This window comes from Chaetodon trifascialis, chromosome 3, assembly GCF_039877785.1.
Source record: "Chaetodon trifascialis isolate fChaTrf1 chromosome 3, fChaTrf1.hap1, whole genome shotgun sequence".
NCBI classification, from domain to species: Eukaryota; Metazoa; Chordata; class Actinopteri; order Chaetodontiformes; family Chaetodontidae; genus Chaetodon; species Chaetodon trifascialis.
Window position 1 is genome coordinate 4230575 of NC_092058.1, and position 15973 is coordinate 4246547.

At 42.9% G+C, this 15973-nt stretch overlaps 1 protein-coding gene across 12 annotated transcripts in view; it reads right to left on the minus strand.

Annotated features, from left to right (window-relative positions):
• Window positions 1–15973, minus strand: part of ptprt (protein tyrosine phosphatase receptor type T) — a 320800-nt gene that overhangs the window by 205113 nt on the left and 99714 nt on the right. The gene's annotated exons all lie outside the window — the stretch shown is intronic.

Consider the following 15973-nt stretch of genomic DNA (forward strand, 5'->3'; position numbering starts at 1 on the left):
GTGCAGCAAACTAATATTTGATTGAAAAAAAAAAAAAATCAATCAAGCATGTTTCCTGTTGCATCATGCAGTTCAGTCTTAGATCCAATCAGAAAACAAACATATCACCTTGTTTTGACTGTAACTGTACCCCCACCTGAACCTGAATCACGGCTAAATGAGAATACATTACAGAACTCATCTTCCCCTGAAAACTATATTAAAGTCCAATCAGCGCTGGCTAAATGTGTAATACTCACACAAATGAATGAATGTTCTACAACCCTCTGGGCGCTTAATTTTCAAAAATAACAAACACAATTCAAAATGCATCATTTCATTATGTGGCATTTTATGTACCACCTGCTTTTCGAGATATTTTCAGGCCTCAATTGATTCATCCAATAAAAACATCCATAAACACGAGGAAAGAAAGTCAGAAGTCCAATATTTTCAGGCCGATTGGTATCAATCAATATCAATCTCAGCACAGTTTATCATGGCTGCACCAGCATGCAGTTTTACTCCAGCCAGAGACTAAAATTTGACATAGTGTCGTTACATCCTTGGCCCCCCCATACAACCCCTGGAATATGTTGTATGTTCTGCGCGATCAACTGTCAGCGTGATGCAGGAGTCAAAGCCGGTTCTGTCACCAGAGCCGCAGGCTGTGAGTGACCGCGGCCGCTAAATGATGCAAAAGTGATGTAAATGTAAAGTGGAAGGAGGCAGCTTAACGTCTGCACTGAAAACAGCTGCCACTAAAAGCTAAAAAGGAGACATTTTACCAAGTGAATTCTCCACCTGTGGCACTAATCCATCACATTGTTGACATGTTGCCTACAGCTACTTTGCCACCAGACTTTCACATTATGCTACTTTAAAATAATGGCCTCTGTCAAGCCTAAAAGCATAGGATGTTTTATTACTCCGCTCCTTTTTCAAAACCGAACATACGGCAGCGTCCTTTCAAAAGGAGATATCTGACATCCATATGGACACTCACACCTCCCTGAAATGCTACACAAAAGAGTAAAAAAAGCTCAAAAGCACATAATGAAAGAAGAAACTAGAAGGCGAACATCACACATATACTTCACATGTACTGTATGATGGTAATCAGTAGGTTATTTGAGGGGGGATGAGAGGGGCTGCCATCCTCCATGTTAGCAAAATGACCCACATGCATCGCCCTTGTTGTCGTGCCAGCTCCCCTCTCCACCCCCGCGTAGCAGAGAGTGTAGATGGGCTGTTTAGCTGAACATGTTAGCCTCATTGATCCTTCATCTGTCTGCAGGTTTGTGCAGGTCTATGATCCCGACCATGACTCCGAAACATCAGCCGCACTCACTGTGCTGTGCATCGATAAATCCATGCCGCTGTCCGTGGTGCTGATTGTAATTGTGCCTTCTTCTCCCAGCCCTGCCGTTCTCTCAGTTTTCTCTTGGATATTCTCTGAACTATATGCAGTACTAGAATACTAATCAGAGGGTCAGCGGTTCGATCCCTGGCTCCTCCAGCCTGCATGTCGAAGCGTCCTTGGACAAGATACTGAACCCCAAATTGCTCCCGATGGCTGTCCCACAGGTGTCTGAACGTGACATGTGTTGTGCTACATAAATGCAGCCCATTTACCGTTTGACTATTAATATTGAATGCTATACTAGATTGTAGTCTATGGACTCTATAGAGAAGTGTCACCTTCATGATCAAAGTGACAAGTAGCAGCAGAGGAGTGAGAGGCCATAGAGACACACTGCTGCTTCTAGTATTCCTGCAATATTTCTATGATCCTTCAGCAGCGTCTGTGCTGCTGAAACACACCTCTGTCACTAAATCTTTTAGGGCATTTCAGAGTAAAAGTAGCTCAGGTGCTGGACTGTGTCATCAACTAAACCCCAAATCCACATGTGAACATTCATAATCCCCACTATTTGTGAATGAATTTATATGAGAGTGTGAATATGTAAAAGCTTACTGCCTTGTGGTTCATTGATAATTCATTCGGAAATTAAATTAAACAATGTATAAATGATGTAGGCCAGGTGGGAAAATATACTCCTGCAGCCCACACGGCTCTGTGCAGCTCTATACTTAATGATTCTGACTAACAAAATGATGCCAACACACAGCAACCCGAATCTGAAACACACTCAATTAAACAAGAACAGAAACAGATGGAAACTACGACAAGAAAATTACTCATGGAGTTCATCTGTTGGTCATCAGACTGTTCTCATCGGCATGAACACACACAGTAAAGCTGTACCATGGACAGCTCCTGCATGTCTGATGGTTCCAGGATCAGCACCTTGGACAGCGACAGTGACCCCTATGGCAGATCTACATAGAAGAGCTGAGCTGCAGAAAACACAAAGACGCTATCTAGAGTAGACTGACTCTCCACAATCTTGAACCTTTATCACAGCTGAACATATTATTATTGTAGCTCAGTAAAGTTTTTAAATCTTTGTAAACTTCCAGACGGATCAAGACGTATCTACCTGAGGCCTTACGCATGCTCCGGAGCTGTAGTTCTTAAAAATTAATTACCTTTCAGCTCTATTGTCACACATTTCAGCGCCCGGTAAACAAGTCACATTATTATTCATCATTCACAGACTCCATAAACTGATTATACTAATACGTCAGGGAGCAATGATGCTCAAAAAGAAATGCATGTATGCATGATGGAGGACTGACCATTCAAATATTCACTCCATACAGTAAGCTTCACAAACAACTGCAACTAAATGAGTCATTTTAAGATTGAAGTGTAGGTTTCTAAGTATAAATCTTTTTTTCTCTCTCTCTCTCTCTGTGGCAGGTGCTTTGTCAGTTGACAGCTACGTTATGCTAGCTAAGAATAATGGCCCCTCTCCTCCCGCTGTCTAAAAGCAAAGTCCAGATCTCACTCTGCAAGTTTTTTACTTTCCTCAAGGCACCATTAGAATATGTATGGTGGCTGCGGGACCGATGAATCAACTGTCAGTCACCGCACACTCATCCATCTCCACTATATGGAGGCTGTGAGTGTGTGTGTGTGTGTGTGTGTGTGTGTGTGTGTGTGTGTGTGGGTGCAGGGGAGAGTGAAAGACAATATGCATCTCTATATGTGTGTATGTGCGTTTCATGCATTTGAATGCATGAATGTGTTCCATTCAAATAATCCCCATCTTAACATTCATGAACCTTTGCTCTTGCGATGAAGCACCAATGGTTCCCTTCCAATAAAAGAAAGAAAATTAAAAGATATACAGAGAACAAGGAAGGAAATGGGTGGAAGAATTTGTCAACCAAAGCTTCAGTTACACTTAAAAAAGCTGTTTCTTTTTTTTATTTTGCGTATCACATTTCCTAAATTGTTTCATCTCTGTCTTAGTGAAAGAGCACTTCAAGCTAAAGTGGTCTCATCCTGCTGCAATTTCCTTCACTTGTTTATATGAAGGGTGGATTTAATAAACATGTGCTTCACATGTAAATGTGCCTCTTTAAAAACGTTCGTAAACCTGAAGCTCAGCAGAGGAATTTGCAAACTGGTCAGCTGCAGGTTAAAGTGCACAGACTGCAATTTGCAGCAAATAAACTAAACATGCAAAATCTCTGACACCTTCCTCTAACAGCAGCCTGTTAGCTGTATTTTACAACTGCTTTAACGGAGACTCAGCTCTTCATTAACATCATTTATATTCAACAACTTCTCCTGATGTTGCTCCACAGGAAGAAAGCAAGATCATTCAATCACTCCTCCCTCCGTCTGTTTGCTCCCTCCATCCCTCCCTCTGCCAGCTCGTTTACAGCAGAGAGTTACAGAGGCCACCCAGCGACACACAACCTGGCACCCGCGATGACAGGGGCGCGCGCACGCACGCACGCACGCACGCACGCACGCACGCACGCACGCACGCACGCACGCACGCACGCACACACACACACACACACACACACACACACACACACAGAAATCTATTGTAAGTATACAGAGATTCATGTACTTGCACATCATTTCACATAGAGAGATACAAACACACACACGCACACACACCTCCTCATGTGGATACAGAAGCAGTACAGACACACTGATTGCTACAGCTGGTCTTCACATGATGATTCTAATGTAGTGCGAGAAGAGGGATCAAAGGAAGGAGGGAAGAAGAAAGAAAGACGTTTGGGTTTGGTTTGTTCGGGTTGAAGGGATGAGAGGAACATGCATGGTGGAAGAAGGAGGAAGAAACAGGGGAATTAAAGAAGGGTGAGCTCAAGCAAAAATGGAGGGAGCAGAGAGAAGAGGATGAAGGAAATGAATGAGAGAAAGAAAGACCCTCATAAAAGTTTACAGCACGCCAATGAAAATGTTTTGTTTGTGTGTTTTTTTCTGAAATTCAAAGTGACACATTGCATTATGAAATAAAACGCAGCCCTCAGCAGTGATGACTCTGTCACTCCTGATGAAAGAGCAAATTGTTCACAGCACTCTGAATCACTCAGAGCTCAGGCTGATCACTGAAAGGGCACCAAAAAAGAGCTAAACCAGTTATGATCCAGGTGATCCTGGGCAGAGGGATGACACACATCCATTCAACCTTTATTCTGACGTTATGCTGTCCTTTGTTTGTGAAAGGGGGTTAACATGAGTTGAACTGACCATAAACCAACTTTAGATCAACACAGGTTGGGGTTTTAATGGGGTTTCTAATAACTGGTCCTTGTATCAATAAAATAATTAACTCCCAGGTGTCCAAATGTAGAACAGAAACCAGAATCTTGTGTCCTGATTCAGGACGCCTCGTGATGCATTACACATATTTCACAAACACCTGAAACTGTGCAGTGGACGCTTTTTCATTTGCAAAAATTTAGATATGAATGTGAAGAGGACGAGACATCTGCAGGAGTCATCCTCCCACAGGACGCTGTTTCGTCTCTGCAGTGAGAGTTTTGACTCTCACACTGTAGTAAAAACAAGCAGAGCTCATGAAGTTTTAAAATGGGATACAGCAGGAGTACAGTACTGTAGCTGTGGACCAATAAAGACTTCTGCGTGTGCGTGTGTGTGTGTGTGTGTGTGTGTGTGTGTGTGTGTGCAGCAGTCCTGGCCCCATAAAGGTTTTATCTTGCGTATCCTGGGGCCTTGTTGTCGGAAGACGCATAGCACACTCAAAAGTGACCTGTGTTACTACACCCTGAGGGAACAAAGTATATGGATCTAGTTTTTTACTGCACTGTATTACAATCCCAGCATGGTGTTTGAAGATCGGACCTAATGTGTGTGTATGTGTGTATGTGTCAGTGTGTGTGTGTGTGTGTGTGTGTGTGTGTGTGTGTGTGTGTCAGGAATATAAAGGATGAAAGAGAAGAAATGAGAGGGGACAAGTCTGTGTGCTTCTGGGTGCATATTTGCATGTACATTAGTGCACAGAAGAAAAGTAAACTTTGTGTGTGTGTGTGTGTGTGTGTGTGTGTGTGTGTGTGTGTGTGTGTGTCAGATTACATGTTTAATCTTGCATGCATCTGCATGCATGAATAATGTTGTTTGTGTGAGTCAGTTTGGTTAAATTATGGAAAATGATCAATCTGAATGATGAGTGAGAAGCCAGTGTGTCGAAGATAAAAAGTAGAATCTGCTTTATTCTCCGAATGGACGGCTTGGCAACAGACGGCTTTTTGATGCACCAACTGCAAAACTGGTGTCCAAAAACACATCTGCTTCTCCTCTGCAGTGGTGATGAAAGTACAGATGATTTGGAGGGACGGAGGCTGCATTCCCATCCAACAGCTGAGTGAATTTTGAGCAACATCACAACAGAACACACATGTTGTGCTTACCTCAGCATGAGCATAACGTCATGCTCGAAAACCATCATCAATGCAAAAAAGAGCAGATGTTAAAAGACAGTGTTTACTCACTACAAATCAGATTTTAGAACTGTTGTCTGGTCACTCCAGAGCATTCGTCAGGCCAATAACGCCTTTGAGTTTGACGTCATTTTAAAAGGTCGGTTGGCTGATCACACCTGCTCTTTCATCAGTCAATCATTGGATCAGGTTTGCACAATAATCCAGATCTGAATCTGTGTTATCATTCCACATTTTACCAAAAAATATGTTGTATTATACCATATTAATAAAACATGCACATGCTCTGACCCTGTCACTGTTAAAACCAGTCAGTATGTGCAAATTACTGGAAGCTGTATCTCTGGGACTGAAGAACAGCACAAAGTTTGCTTTATTTCCCTCAAAAAAGCATCTTTTGTGTAACTTCTCAGCTAAAAAGGCAGTGTTGTGTTATCATGTGCATTAATAAATTTCACAAAAACTCTGGCTATATAGTCTATTTAGAGGACAAAATAGCACTGGGCCCACAATAGATCCCTGTGGTACACCGGAACCATCCTTTTGTCCCCTTGTTACTTGTAATTTGGGCATTTTATGCCTTTAGTTGACAGCAGATTGTGGGCAGATGGCAGATGGAGTCTTTAACCACCAGTGCACCCAAACAATCAGGACTGAGCCGGACTACCTTGACCCAAATCCCTGGAACCAGTTACAGGAATCACTTCCAAAATGATAGAGAGAAACACAGTGGAAAAAAAAAGAAGAGAGTAGAGAAGTTCATGAGGTGGTCGATCAAGTCGGTGACCAAACAAAAGTTAAAGCAGGAGAGAGAGCGCTGAGCCGGCTTCTCCGTCTGCTTCTCCTGACAGCCGGTGAAACAGACACACACACACACACACACACACACACACACACACACACACACACACACACACACACACACACACACACACACACACACACACACACACACACACACACACACACACACACACACGCGCGAGGAGGTAGAAAAAAAGGGAAGAAAAAGAAGTGAAGAATAAAAGAGGATGGAGTGAAGATTTAGGAGTAATAGTTGTATGGCTGTAATATTAGTTTTTTTTATCTTCTCTGCTGACAGTTTATAACTTGTCTTGCAGTGTGTATTTGTTTGTGCGTGTGTGTTCCTGTTTACATTCGTGTTTGTGGCAAACTGAAAAGTGCTGTCAAGTCTTTCCGAGCTCCGCCATGTTCTCAGAGAGAGGAGAGAGATTCAGAGATAAAGTCAAAAGGTGTGTGTATGAATGTGTCGATGTGTGTGCGTGTGTGTGTTTATATGTGTGTGATGGAGAGACAGATAGAGGAGGATTCAGCCCACCAGAGAGGGGAGGAAAGATATAGCCCAGGTGGCGGAAAAGATGGAAAAATCAGTTGCACCAAAAATGACAATCGCTCCACCAAAATCGTTTTTTCTCCCGTTTCAACAGCAGGCCGAGAGAGCAGTGACGGTCAGAGTGATAAGAGGTTTTCCTCTTGTCCGGATGCTGCTTCCTCTCCTCTGTCTTTCTCTTCTCGTTGGGTTTTCATTACATTTTTACTTACCGAATGGAAATCTGAGCCAAAGGTTTTCTTGTTTGAAAAGCAAATACCTGTTTGTTACAACTTGGTTTTCCATTTTTATAGTTTTGGGTGATAAGAATATAACTATTGTTTAATTTAAAAATGTCTGTCCATCTAACTCTCTTTTAGTGGTGTCACCCTGCAGGAATTAATTGTTAAAAAAAAAAACTGAATTTTCCTTTAACCAAATCTGTTAGTCTTGTTTCTGTTCATAAGGAAGCCAATTTCTTCTTTTAGTCCAAAACTGGACCAACTGAAATTAATTAACATGTTATTATTGGAAACGTATCAAAAGGTGGACACGTCTCTCTGCTGTCTCACCGTATTTGTTAATTCCTCTCTCTTTCTTCTTTTAAACTTTCTGTATGTTGCTGTCTTATCAGTAATGCATTCCAGGTCTATTTCGCAGCTCCTTGAAATCTCAGAAGGAACAGATAAGCACACACACACACACGCAGGCACACACACAGATCAGCACGATCCAGCTCTGATACGATCAATCCAGCTCATCAAGTGTTAACGATAACCACCACATGCTGTGTGTCTGACTGGAACAAATTCATATTGGATAGGTTTTATTGCAAATCGCTGTACATCTGTTCTGCAGAAGAAGTTCATCATTCAATATTTGCAGAATACACACCACCCAGTGTGTAAAGCGTTGTGGTTTTGTCAACCAGTGTCTTACATTACGACTACGTGTTTTAGAGAAAACACTGCAAAGACACCAAATCCTTCCACTTAATTATCTTCAGCCAAATCTTCTAAGAAGTATCTAAAAAGCGTGATGACGATGGAGAACGCAACAGATCAGAAAGGTCAGGGTGAGGCGAGAGGCAACTGCGGAAAACCTCCAGGAAATGAATGTAAGTCAATGTAATGTCCTCTGAAGTGGTGGAAGCACGGCTGTGCGTGTGTGTGTGTGTGTGTGTGTGTGTGTGTGTGTGTGTGAGAGAGAGAGAGAAAGAGAGAAAGAGAGCGAGAAAGAAGAGAGAGAGAGAGAGAGAGAGAGAGAGAGAGAGAGAGAGTGTACATCTGTGAGTAACACACTCCATACTCCCTCAGGCCTGTTACTTTGTGTAATAAATTCAGCACTTGTACACACACACACACACACACACACACACACACACACACACACACACAGGGGAACATTCTTCTGCCTGGTCACAAAGAATATTTTCATCAAAAGACTCACAGCACAATGACACAGCCTCCATCTATAATAGAGGAAAGAAAGAAAGAAAGAAAGAAAGAAAGAAAGAAAGAAAGAAAGAAAGAAAGAAAGAAAGAAAGAAAGAAAGAAAGAAATTGGGTGGGGGGTTGGGGGCATATAGAGTGTATTTTACACTCAAGGGGGAGCCAAGAATCATGGGAAATGAGATCTGATTCCCGACTCCTCACAGCAAACTCACTGTGGCAGACACCTGCTACCTCTTTACACGCACGCACGCACGCACGCACGCACGCACGCACGCACGCACGCACGCACAATAACAGACGCAGACACACGCAAACATAAAAACGGACGTGGAAACAAAGACAAACACAAACATCTTTAACACATCTTGACGCGCACACACTCGTCGTGCACTGCGAGCCATCTGAGTCCACTTCTGAAGACAACAATCACATTGTCTTCACTCCCATGAGCCTCTGCTCCCTCAAACCGAAGCACAGCACATTTGTCAGAGAAGTTCCAGAGCTCTGGGGTTATCACCATCATAAAGCTGTCATTAATGTTAATGACAAACCAAAACGTCCAGTTTAGGACAGCTTGGTGGAGACCTAAACCCTGTCTGTCCCTGTCTGCGTGTCTGAGTGGAGACACAGCAGAGCCAAACCACCTGCAGCCCATCCTGTGATCAAGACTTGGACATAGACTCAGCTTTGCAAAGTCCACCTTTCCAGATCAAGCTGGAAGTCTTTCTAGTGGACACTTTGCTGCTGTTGTCTCCAGTCCCATCAAGCCTCCGTCCTCCGGTCGCCTCAGCACCAACTCAACCCAGCTCAGCTTCCCGCTCTCTGGACTCAACCGCCAACCCTTCATCCCTGCTGCCCTGCTCCTCCTGCCTCATCCATCTCTTTATCCCTGCAATAAATATTTTTTGTATTATTTGCCTGCGCTCTCGTCGGCGTCTCCATCCTCTTCTAGCCGTCACAGCGTCTTCTCTTCCCTCTGCTTCGAGTGCTGTTCTTTGTTACAGTATTTATGAAGCCTTTTTTACCGTCTTGTTTTTCATGTTCAAGACTTTGTAAACTTGAAATGTGAAGCTGTCATTGTCCTCAGACTACAGCAAAGCAGCTTATGTAGAACTTGTGTGTTCTCATCTTGATGGCGGTATGCGGCTGCCTGACCAGGACACTCCAACACATTTTGATTTTTTACTTATTTATTCTGTCAACAACGACGCCTTTAAGGAGCTGAGGGTTACAAAGCCACCGTGCCTCATCTTTCCATAGCAACCAAACTACGAACGCCTTTGATTTAAAGCTTATTTCCTCAAATCAGTGAGACTGTGTCACAAAACCACATCAGTTCTGTCAAAGTGGCCACGAGCATGACAGTAAACTCCTACCTGCTCACTCACTGTAAGCTGCTGAGGATAAAAGTCCCAGATAGAGTCTAAACTCTGAAATACAACCAGAGACAGAGAGACAGACTGAGGAAGGACAGCGCGACAGAGCCTGAAAGAGACACTGATCTTCTTAGTGTCTCCAGCAGTTTTTAACGAAATGAGAATTAACGTGAAATCTGTCGGCTTCGCTGGAGCGAAGCAGCAGGGCGCTCGTAGTGGACACGTCTCTCCTCCTCACCCTGCTCCACTTTTCTTTTTTGGCGTTCAGCCGCTCTCATCCACATGAACTTACAGTGAGATAGTTGGGCGAGATGATGGTGCCGTGACAGAAACACCTGATGGGATTAAACCTGCCAGCTTTGGTTCGCACAGCCCTGTTTTCTGCTGGTGTCACAGAACAGATGGTTTTACATCATGAACATTATCATCTCTCTTCATATCTGCCTCATTTTTACTTCGTATTTTCCTTCTCTTTCATCCACTTTTTTTTCTTTCGCTTGTTCACTTCTACTCTTATACTTGTTCAGTTCTTCTCTCCTCACTTCCTTTCTATCATCTTGAGCTCCCAGTTTTTGGTTTCAACTTTTCACCTGCCCACCATCCTCTCCTCCCCGCTCCCCTCAGTTCTCTCCGACCCCCTCTCCTCTGCTTCTCTACCTTTTTCTCACCCCCAGTCCTCCTCCTCCTCCTCCTCCTCCTCCTCCTCCTCTACTCACCTACCTGTTCATGCATTACTTATATTTCTCTTCAGAAATTCTGTGTGAAGTGTCCACTTTCTCTGACACGCTCACTCTCACACACACAGACACACACACTCAGATGCACATGCGCATACAGGCCAATGCACATGAAAGAGCAATGGACATGGAATACCAATGACATGACGAACCACCCAGCATACACAACACAACGCAACACAACACAACACAACACAACACAACACAACACAACACAACACAACACAACACAACACAATGGCACATGCATGCATGCATATGCACGTGCACACACACACATATCCCCAAGGCAAGCCCTAAGAAGCTGCCAGGTTAAAGAGGCAGGTGGAGTGTGCACTGTATGGGTGTATGCTTCTCTTACCTATGCACACATGCATGCGCATGCACACACACACACACTCCCTGATGTAAGCAGATAAACAACTTTCCACATAAAATGCAGGTTGGTTCTTTCGAGTTTCTTCCTCCTCAGGGAGCAAATCTCTTCCTCGTCTCATCTCATGAGTATTTCAGAATTTTGTGTCGTCATTTTTTTCCTTTTTGTTGTGAGTTCAGTAAAGAACACGACGTCTCACCAAATCACCCTCACGCCTGTACGTACCGCACAAACAGACGAGATGAGTTTGTGTAGCAGTCACTGGTCATGCTGACCGTTCAGTTAGGATGTTTCTTTCCCAGAAGTCTACAGAGCATATAGACTACAACAGAGCTGGGCACTTTACGGCCCGAGGGCCACAGCCGGCTCTTAGGGCATCCCTGTGCGGCACACGAGAGGTCAATCGTAAATTGGAACATAAATGAAAAAGTATTTATGCCCCTCTGCCTGGACTAGACTAACATACTCAGCTAAATAACTGCTCCTGCACCCACGACGGGATGGAGAGGGGGGGCGGCAGGTTAACAAGGGGGATGGCATCCTCCCACAGCTCACCTACTGTCTGTCAGCTCAGCTGCAGATTGCAACACTCAACACTTCCTGTAGACATTTTCACAGTAAAAGCTCAATAGCCTCAGGGCGTAACCCATCTCACACCAGAATCAGCTTCAGAATCTTTGGATTCTGAACACTGGAGTGTAACAATAAGTTAAATCAGCAAAAGTATAAAATAAACAATATCCAAAGAATGACTCCACTATTATATGTTGGATAATTTAAAGATAACTTCTGCCTGTTCAGTAAAGTTAACAGTGACTTTAGACTGCTTCTTTATTGATCCCAATTTGGGAAATAATTTTTTCTATGCATGTTTGACATCCCCCGTGTGCCTTTTCCAGAGTTTGACATCTCATTTTGGCATAAAACTCCTCACTTGGAAGTCAACTTTTCGAGCAGTTATTTTCTAAATTGGAGGTTGTGTTTGTGTTCACACCCAGTGGGAGTTCAGAGCATCAGTGAGCTTCCACACATCTGACACATAGAGCTGAGCTGTCCACTCTCCTATTGATTTCCTTATCAGGGAACAGACACATAGAAGATGCCAGGAATGAGCTTTGGGCAAACGCACAGCTCTACGGACACACACACGTATGCAGACACACACATTCGCAGACACTTACACACTGCGGTGGCACTGCTGGGTCTAATTCTTGGACTACAATCAGCTTTATGACCACCCAGGGAAACTTAGAAAGATGTAGCTTCCTCGGGAACACACACACACACACACACACACACACACACACACACACACTCTGCATGGTGTCCACAGGGCACTGGCTGACAGTGGCTCTCCTGGATCTCCGCTACGCCCCACTGAGTCTTATCTCTGACAGACAGAACACACACACTGACGCCCAAATGCCCACACGCAGCAAAACACACACACCCATGCGGATACACAGCCCAAATACTTCCAGAGACACAGACAATGTCAGCATGCAAGCTCGCTCGCTGTCTGACACACACGCTCTGACACACACACACACACGCACAGCCGGGGGTATGGTTGAGACCTTGTTGCCCTGGGGCATTGACTGCATCTGTTCGACAAGAGCCATACAAATGAGAAACGCACAGGGGCAGAGAAAAACATCTGTGTGTGTGCGTGTGTGTGTGTGTGTGTGTGTGTGTGTGTGTGTGTGTGTGTGTGTGTAAACTTTCGGCAGGCTGTCGTTTTCTCAGACATGTTCTTCAAGGACCCCTTTCATTGTCCGATCAAACTGCAGTGTGCTTACAGGTGTGTCTTTTTACAAATATTAGTCTGACTTTTTCAAACTAAAAAAAAAACTACTTTCTCAACCTCTAACTTCTACATTCATCTTTTCTGTGTGTATTTATACCTTCCCTCTTGTCTCCATTTACACTTGCAAATAATTATCTCCCATTTGTTCCTTCATGTTTTTCTCCTGACGGCAAATATCAGCTGTTGCCATTAATGCAAAGATATTTATAGGCGAGGGAGGAAGACGCTGCTGCCGCATGTTTTCTTTAACATACACAGAACTAACTTTACAGGAGGTGTGAAGAGAGGCAGAGGTGTGAATACGGGAGAGAAGATACGGGGATACGGGGAGAATGAGGATGTGAGGAGATGAGATGGTAGGCGTACCGATTGATGGAAAGATGGGACTGGGGGTTTGAAGTCGAGCATTGTATTATATATATGCTGTCTGTCGTTCAGCTTTCAGAGCTCTCGAAGGCGTCAGTGCAAGTCAACATGTTTTCATTTTTTCAGTTTTTTAGTTTTCTGCAGAGTACAAAGAAATAATTAAGAACAACACAGATAATGCACGGTTGTGGTATTAGTGCTAATCTCTCCATGTTAATTATAGCATTTGTTGGTTGTCTATGTCTGTTAAAAGCCTCCATTTTATTTACTTTAATGTATAAAAATTGTCCTTTTATTCAAGGTTTATTATAAAGAACAAAGGAATCTAAAAACTGTTGTTCTATACAACATTTGAAAGTTGTTCTGTTTACTGACAGATAGACACTTTTCTATCGACACTTGTATTATCCACTGTGCAAAAAACTTAATTAGTTTCGTAAATCAGTATGATTGTTTTAAATACATATTGTATAATGTCCTTTCATACTTCTATATCTTTACTTAAAGCTACAGTTTGTAGAAGTAAAGTTTTCACTGGGACTGTCCCTTTTTAATCAACAAAATCTTGTGCTATCAAAGAAAGATGCTGCACGTAGTGGCTTGAAATGTCAGTATTCTTACCTATGATGAGTATTATTTTATTTAGGTATTGATGATTTAAATTGGGAGGATTTGAAAAATTACTCTAAATCTGCTCTCAAATAAACCAGCAAACAGTTGCTTCTGAATGTTTAATTTCAGCTCCTTTTTTCTGTTTGTCAGCAAGGAAGACATCATCTGCTCGGCCGGCCTGCAGTGTCGTGTCACAGATTAACATGCATGGATGAGCACGTGGGACTCACACACACACACACACACACACACACACACACACACACACACACACACACACAGAGTCATGCACAGTGCACATTAAGGGCACTGTAACATGATAAGTGCCTCTCTCCAGATTCCCCTGGTCACACCTGGCTGAGCAACACACTAATTAAGCCTGATTTCACTTAGCAGCTCAGGAGCTCAGGAGAACACACAACTTCGGTCTATACATACACACAGAAAGTAATTTGGACGCACAATAGACACCTTGCACATGAACACACAAAAAAGCCATGCTACACACCTAGAGACAAATTAGGCTGCAGGCAGAAGATCCCACCACACATGAATGAATAGTATGAAAAAACCTCAAAAATACACAAATTTAGTTGTACAAATCAAGGACAAAAACACATGCACACAAATTTAGAAACACACATTGTACACACAAAAGGCTTGAGGGAGGTGCGCTCATGGATGTGTGTGCGTAATATTGCATATCTCTCTTAGTTCACTGTGTTGGCATGGCTATTCCTCTGGCACAATGCATGGCTGACAGCACCTGAGCTCAACACACACGCACATGCACACATACACATACACATGCACACACACGCACAGGCACGCACACACGCTAAGAGACACATTCGTCAGGATGTCAGGAGTATAGTCGGTGTGTTCTGCTAACAGATGGTAATGACGGTTTCAGTCCCTGGACTATCATCTAATCAAAACAGCGCACATTCCCACAAACACACACACACACACACACAAACTTCCCTCCAGATTAAACATCCTTCAAACCAAATAAGGTTAACAGCATAATTCATACTAAATATGCATTGAGAACATAATTTAGGCCAGTGCGTCTCTACATCTGAATGTAAGCAATTTCAGTGATGCAATTTAAATTCCATTAAAAAGCAAACATGGTTCGATCCCACTCACACCACATGAGGATAAGCTAACGTTTAACAGAAAGGAAAATAAACATAATTCAGATAAAAAATCTTTAGGTACAGACGTGTGTTTGTGCAATCTCAGGAATCCATTTAAACTTCCCCAAAAGCATGGAATTATCAGGCAGGACACTAATTCCAGTAAATAATGACAAACATAGATCATGACATGAGTGAGCATTTTATACACGAAATATTCCTGCGTTACCAATTCAAGGTGTAAATTTGGGTCGAGGTGCAGCGTCCAACCAAGCGCAAACTCAGCTTTACTGTAACTTAGCACATGTAGCTTCATTGTTTTGGTCAGAGACAATTAAAAAGAGAATACAAAGTTTGTGAAAGGTATTTTTTTTCCAATGGTTAGCTTATTTGTTGCATGACAGAAGAAAACGTCTACGCCTTTGGTCGACTGCTGTACTCTATAGCAACATGCAAAGCTAACTCTATAGCTTACCGAATTTTAAGAGAAAGTCAGCAGCATCTAAGTAATTTGGCTATCACAATATGTGAAGTGATAGTAGGTTAGTGCTAACACTTTAGCATAAATTGTTTTGAGTGATAGAAGGCTAAGCGCTAACACAGTGCTAATATTTTAGCATACATTGTTTTGTGTACAAGAAGGCTCAGCACTAACCCCCCAGCATACACTGTTTTAAGGGATAGGAGATTAGGCGCTAACACTTTAGCATACAGTGTTTTGAGTGATAGAAAGCTCAGTTCTAACACTTCAGTGTATACTCTGTTGCGTGTTTAGTGCTACCACAGCGCTAATGTTTTAGCATAGCTGACTCTGCTAAACTATGGCACAAACTGTTTTGTGACTGATATGCTTAGTGCTAGCACTTAAACTCACTATTAAGTGATTGCAGTGCTAACACACGTTGAGTGATAGTTTGCACAGTGCTAACACCTTATAT